The following is a 6,570-nucleotide window of genomic DNA, read 5'->3' as shown; positions in this document are numbered from 1 at the left end:
TGATTTCTTTTTATTCAAGATGGCATATTTTCCCTAAATTTACAAGAGACCCTTAAATATAAACTGCTGATATGTTTAATCATATGTTGTTCAAAATGTACAGTAAATGAACTTACATTATCCTCTGCTGAACAATAATTTGACATGTCAAAATCAACTTTGTTACCGTGATCAGTAAAACCTTTACTAAGATGTTTATAATGCTTGTTTCGGAAATTGGATAAAATGCCTGAAAACTGCATTATTTGAGAAGCCAGGCCTGTGCTGAATCACTGCGCACTTTGTGTTTTCTTAGAATCCCACAACCTGTTAAGTGGAGAATAACATTTTATTATTTCATTTTGCAATTATCAAATCTCGATTTGAAGCACCGGCAGCTTAAACCATCAACATGTATAATGACCTTCTTCAAAAACAGCTCAGTACTCTGGCTTGGAGGTTGAGAACCACAAATGTAGACAATGTTATCACTCAGAAAGAAAAGTATTTAGATAAAAAAGTCAAAGAGCATTTCACCGTTTGTGTTGCTTTGCTTCTGTGTTTGTCTTAACTCTACACAATGTGAACAATATACAGTCTGTTCCTTTTCACATGGCATAGTACTTTAAAAGCAGTGAATGAAAATAGCAACTAATGTTAATGCTTGACCTGTACAGGTTATCATGTCTCTATACCTAGTTTCCCTCTTCCCCTGAATCAATTGTGTGTTAATCTCTTATTCAGACTCTCAATTGTGAGAAAAATGTACCTACTGCAAGTGGAGCCCTTAGCTTGTTTGACCTTGAAAGGCTTTTTCTCATGAAGACAAAAGACTGATGAAGAAATTAAAGGGTGAAAATGACTGAGAATGTTTTTTAACAGTAAATATTGTTGCAAACCTTTGTTTTTCTTATATTTGCTCTTTAACTCTATCAATTCTGTATATGTGACTTAAGAACCCAAATGTAACACTTTGGTATAAAGTTTACCACTTAGAGTATGTACTTTATCACCACTTTGTATACTTTCTTCCGATGTGCTTCAAGACATTTTCTTATCAAATTGCAATACTTGCTATTTAGTTGCTATATTCTGACCCTTGAATATTTCATATTGAAGGATCAAAATATAAACATTTCAAATATCAAATCATTGTTTTCTGCTTATGTACCAATAGCACCAGATGGGTCAGTAAAAGACTTTTACTCCCTCAATCTGTGCAAAACCTTTAATAATTTAAAAAAAGGAAATCAATCTAAATTAACTAAATTAACCAGTTAGTTTGCTGTACCACTGATGTTTTTATTAATTTATCACTGCATAAAAATTAAACTTCAACAGACGACCAAATAAATCAGCTTCATCAAATGTGCTTTTGTATTCTTAAGTTAAGGCTACGTTAGCTGAAAGGTCCATGCTTGTTAACAAAGATGAAATAATGTGACCTATCTATTTTTATGCAATTTTATCTGTATAATGATGCATGCAAATTTATATTTACAAACTTATTTAAGATACACTCCAAGATTCCAAGAATGGAAAAAACAAGTCTTCCAGCTGATTTTAGAAAGCATCATTGAAGGTTATCGTCTTTTGTTCGTGTTCAGAAAAAGTTACCAGTATTGAGTCCTTTTAATAAGTACATTTTAAACAGAGTACTATTGCTCATGGCACTTTTTTTCTCTTTTCCTCAAGCAATTATTGCAAATGCATCCCTAAAATTATTATTAAAACTATCTCACACCCCTGGTATAAAGTAAATACATTTCTTGATTCATAGATTTTTAAAAACATATTAGCTTTTTCCAACTCATCTGCATCTCAATATGGATAATAAGATCACATACAAAGCTGGTTATTAGGGAGACAAATGTAAGAGGGAGGGTTAAATTGATGGAAAAGTCACTGACAATGACAAGCACAAGTAATGAACACAACTGTGACACACATCCTTCATTTTGTATGCTATTTTTGTTCTCATTGGAAGCACTGATAGGTACTCTAAATTGGAGTACCGTACATAGAGGCATACAATTAGCTTCCTTATTTTTACAGAGACCTTACGCAAAGCATATCCCCTATCTTGAACTAAAGGGCATCACAGCAACATGACTGATATTTTTCCTTCATATTATGTCTGTTCTGTTTGTTTCCTTCTATTCAAGGGAAAACAGGGAAGTAGTGTTGGAGAACTGAGTGTTGATTTAACTGAAAAAGTTTTTATTTGGATTAATTTAAATACATAGAAATGTGAGTAATTAAAATGTCTTGATGTTGATGTTGACATGGTTCTCCCTTAGGGAAAACATTTAGCAGTATTTCAGTACGTTTTAACTCCATGTATTATGGTAGAATTTTTCTGTATTTATCAGCCCAAGCACTGTTCCAATTCATAAGAACGGTTTGATTTATCAATTAACTCTGCTACTGAAACAAATTAAGCTGCTACTGCTGCTGTGATTTCCTAAAAACTCAACATGGGAGGCAGACACCCAATCAGCTTGAAGAATTGTACTGAATGTCCCTCCCTATTGCAAACACTTTCTACATGAGGCTTTCCAAATCAATACGTGTAGTTCAATTTGAATTTCTACATGGTATCAATTGGACTTATGCCAGGTTATTTAGATAATCCTGTTCCTATTAATTTGATATATGCAATCTGAATAATGATTTATGTATGGAATAGATAGATAGATTTTGTGTAAGCGCTGCTGTCCTGGTTACTGGAGAGACTTGGGTTACAATTTGGTTACTTTTATGGACAGCTGGTTGTCCTTGTTTTATTGAGAAGCATCAGAGTTAAAAAAAATAAAAAAACACAAATGTACTCCACACCTCTAAAATTTGTATCCTGAAAATACATTTAGAAGTTTATCTCACATGAAATTACAATGAAAACCGTTGAAGTCCTTAAGTGAGAACATATAGAAATACCTCCAGACTTAGCAATACGTATGCAAACCATTGCATAAGTATTAGGTAACCTAAGTTATAGGAAGGGATAAATAGCTGTGGTTATCATGCTTGAATGAGTGTTTAGCATTTGGATTAACCCATCCCCATTCATCTCTCTTTTTCCTGCCCTCTCTGAGACAAATCCCCCTTGCCTAGCCCACCGCTTTTATTAAATTCGCCTCAATAAAAAAGCTCAGACAGGATTTATTAGGTACTCAGCGCAGACGTTTAGTATTTCCCTCTGTTATTAACTGAAAATCAATAGAAAGCAAAGAAAATGGAAGTCATACAAGTGTTGTCGCCTTTATATTATGTCGGCTGTCGGTTTAGATTCATGATGGAGCTCCAGCGTCTGCAAGGTGGATTTTCTGCTTACATTGCAGGACCTAAAGTGGAAGTTATTCATTAGAGTAAGCCAGCGGTCAGATACATTTCCAGGCCCTTATACACATCTGTCTTGGTAAGGCCCGCATGGAGTGAGAAAGGATGCTGATATACCCGATATAGATGTCAGGCGCAACACACAGCTTGTTGGATTTATGATTATTTTGTTCTGAAGACCTTTTTTAACACAATCACACAGCCTGTACCCTTGGAATGTAAACTGGAATAGCATTACACTTAACCTTGTTGCTGCTTTAACATGTGTCATTCATTATTTCATAGACAATTTATTAACTTTATTGACTTCTGCAACAGCAAGGTGTGCCTTGCAGAGAAGACATCAGTGGTTTAGCCTTATGTGTTGTACCTTTAGGCTTAATAGGGGTTCCAAGTATTACATTGACGGTCTTTGACATAAAAATCTTGCTCATGGGCACATAAGTAGCTCATAAACAGGTTCATGTGAGCATACTTTGCACTGACAAAGGTTTGGACAGCTGTGCATTCCCTGGTTCAAAAGAGTAAAGGTGGCATACACTTAATATCCAATAAAAAGAGTCTTTCACTAAGCGTGCACACTGCTGCTGAGCAGGCAAGCAATTCCATCATGAGGAAAAGTGGCTTTGTCTACATATTAGTCGTTTCTTTCATGAAAGGCCAGAAAAATGTGGGAATAAAGAGCTTAGCCACCTCGCTAATTTAATTACTCCCCAGACTTCCATGACAGTAATGTAAATATTCCATCATGATGGACCAGGATACACAGAGTAATTACTTAAGGTTTTCTTTCACATCTCTCAAGACTTTTTTTTATTACCCAAAAGCTTTTTAACATTAGCACTCTCCTCCTGACAAATTAAATGAAATTTCATTACTCTAGCCATCCTAATGGCATGAAACTATCAGATGTTGTATGCCTCCTCTCGCTTTCCTGGCTGCCCTACCAGATTAATCAAATAGTCAGCTTCAGAGTCAAATCGAGGGGAGCATCGATCTGCAAGTCTATGTTTGTCTATGGTTTGGTGGGGTTGCTGAGTGAAAACCTTACATATTGATCTTTGTATGTTAAACATGTGCAGTCCATCACTAAACAATTATTCAGAGCAGAAGCAAATGTCTCTCTACAGCTCCCTGTTTGTGTAAATGATAGAAACCTCATCCAGAAATGTGTAATTAGCATTGTTTACATCAATGTAATGGGTTCTGATTTATATTGAACTCACAAGTAAACTATATAAAGATAACAACTGGTTGCATTGTATGTTTTTATATGCATCTTAATTCTTACCATGCTTTATGTTAAAGTACATTAAATAGAAGCCCCTACTGTAGTAAATGGTTTTCATATGTTTATAACCAGCCATTACATATCGTATTTAACACCTTTGGTTTTGGAAGGGTTAAGCTGCTTGGCCTTTGATCTCTTAGGAGAGAAGGTCCTGGCAAAGTGCCCCTCCACCCCCTGAAACCCTTTGGGGACTTTCAATCCAATTGCCTGCTAAGTGTGGAGGCAGATCTCAAGGTTACACCTGAGTGTTCAAGGGCAGGTCCAAGTGTAATCGGCACTTAGATCATAGATTAATCTTATTTGCTATCTATTAGGCTTGATTCTTGCTTCCGTCTCTCCCCACCCAAAGCCAGGATTACTGTGATAGTTTAAGATAATGGATTCTTATGGAAGAAGAGGTCAAGAACCATTCTTGTTTCAGAACCTGTGGATAATATGATTAATCTAAAAGCCTCTTTCCAAAGAGGTCCTACCTTCAAAGGCCTAATTGAGAAAAAGTCATAGAATAAATTTGTGATCTGGGCTCTTGGGTGTTTTAACAATTGCAATTTTATTTTCTCAACAAGAAAACAGAATTAGTGTCCACCTCAGTCACCAATTCACCAAAAGAATCACAATAACTGTTATCCCAGTATGAACCAAAGAGGGTGATACAAATAGCTTTATCAGTTGATATGATTTGATATCATTTATGCTCAACCTTTTTGTACATGGATGAGTATTTTCTTTCTTGATGTGAAACACAATTCATTGATGCTGATGACACCATTTGGTATGGCTTAAATGACATTTCTTCCTCACAAATAAGGCAGACATTTTCAAGAGATGAACACTGATTATACATTTTAACCATTTTCCAAATGCTCTATTAACATTTCAAAGCCAACAGAAAAGTGGCATCATTGTCCATAAAATTCACAAAAGGTTACACAGGTAGATGTATTGATTTAACTAAGTGCAATCTCATTTCCCGCCCCCCAAACCCCCTCCCACCCCATGCCCTGTTTTGATTTCAGAGGTAGCCACTAGCTAAACAGATAAAAGATAAACTGTGATAAAATATATCCAAATGTGGCAGCCTCTCTTGATAACCTCTGAAGACACAATGTTTATCTTGTCCAGTCATCAGCAACTGAATATTTATCACAAATAACACACTAGTGTTCCTGTCTCCATGTGCCTGCATTTAATGTGCAAGTTAAAGGATTTCTTAATGTATAACAGCTTCACATTGAAATATTATCTAAATACCAATAAATTAGGTGTTTGCAATGGCATTGAATCTATAACATTGTATTTTCAACCTGTGTAGCTGGCACCTCTTTGGTCTTTTATGTCTCCACATTTTTTTTTCATATGAGGTAAGCTTCCCATTCAAAAGCAGTTTACTCAGATATTGTTTCCTTGTTCTATCTTTATTTTTTGTGACCATAAAAGAAAATTTAAGAAAACATAGTTTAACTAGTACTTTCTCTTGAATGTGTGTGACCAAAGATGGTTTATGCACCATATTTGTAATGTTATTGTTTAGCAAAGTAATTTAACTTGTCCTATTTCATGGAGACAAATATTCATGTGTTTAAATTTGTTCACAAGTATATCTCTATGCATTCCGTCAACTGAATCAATAAATTAGGTCATGGTTTTTGATTAGAGCTCCAACTAAACTAATTAAACTTTTTATTGATTTTTATAACAATTATTTTCCCAATTAAATGATTATGCATCTGTAATCTAATAGTATTAAAAACTGACAAATGGACTATTTATTTCCTGAAGCCTTGTATGATGTCAGTGAGTTTGTACAATCAAATGTTACAGGCAAGCTGGTTGTTTTCCGACATAAATGAAAAAGGAAGATTTTATTCTTCATTGGAAAAAAAAAAAAGTATAACTGTTATATATTTGATCCTCAGTTACATATTTGAACTGCAGTATAAGCTAAAGAGCTTAAAAAAATG

Source organism: Cyprinodon variegatus, unplaced genomic scaffold (assembly GCF_000732505.1).
Source record: "Cyprinodon variegatus isolate N-32 unplaced genomic scaffold, C_variegatus-1.0 Scaffold177, whole genome shotgun sequence".
NCBI classification, from domain to species: Eukaryota; Metazoa; Chordata; class Actinopteri; order Cyprinodontiformes; family Cyprinodontidae; genus Cyprinodon; species Cyprinodon variegatus.
Note: the sequence above shows the minus strand (reverse complement) of the source record.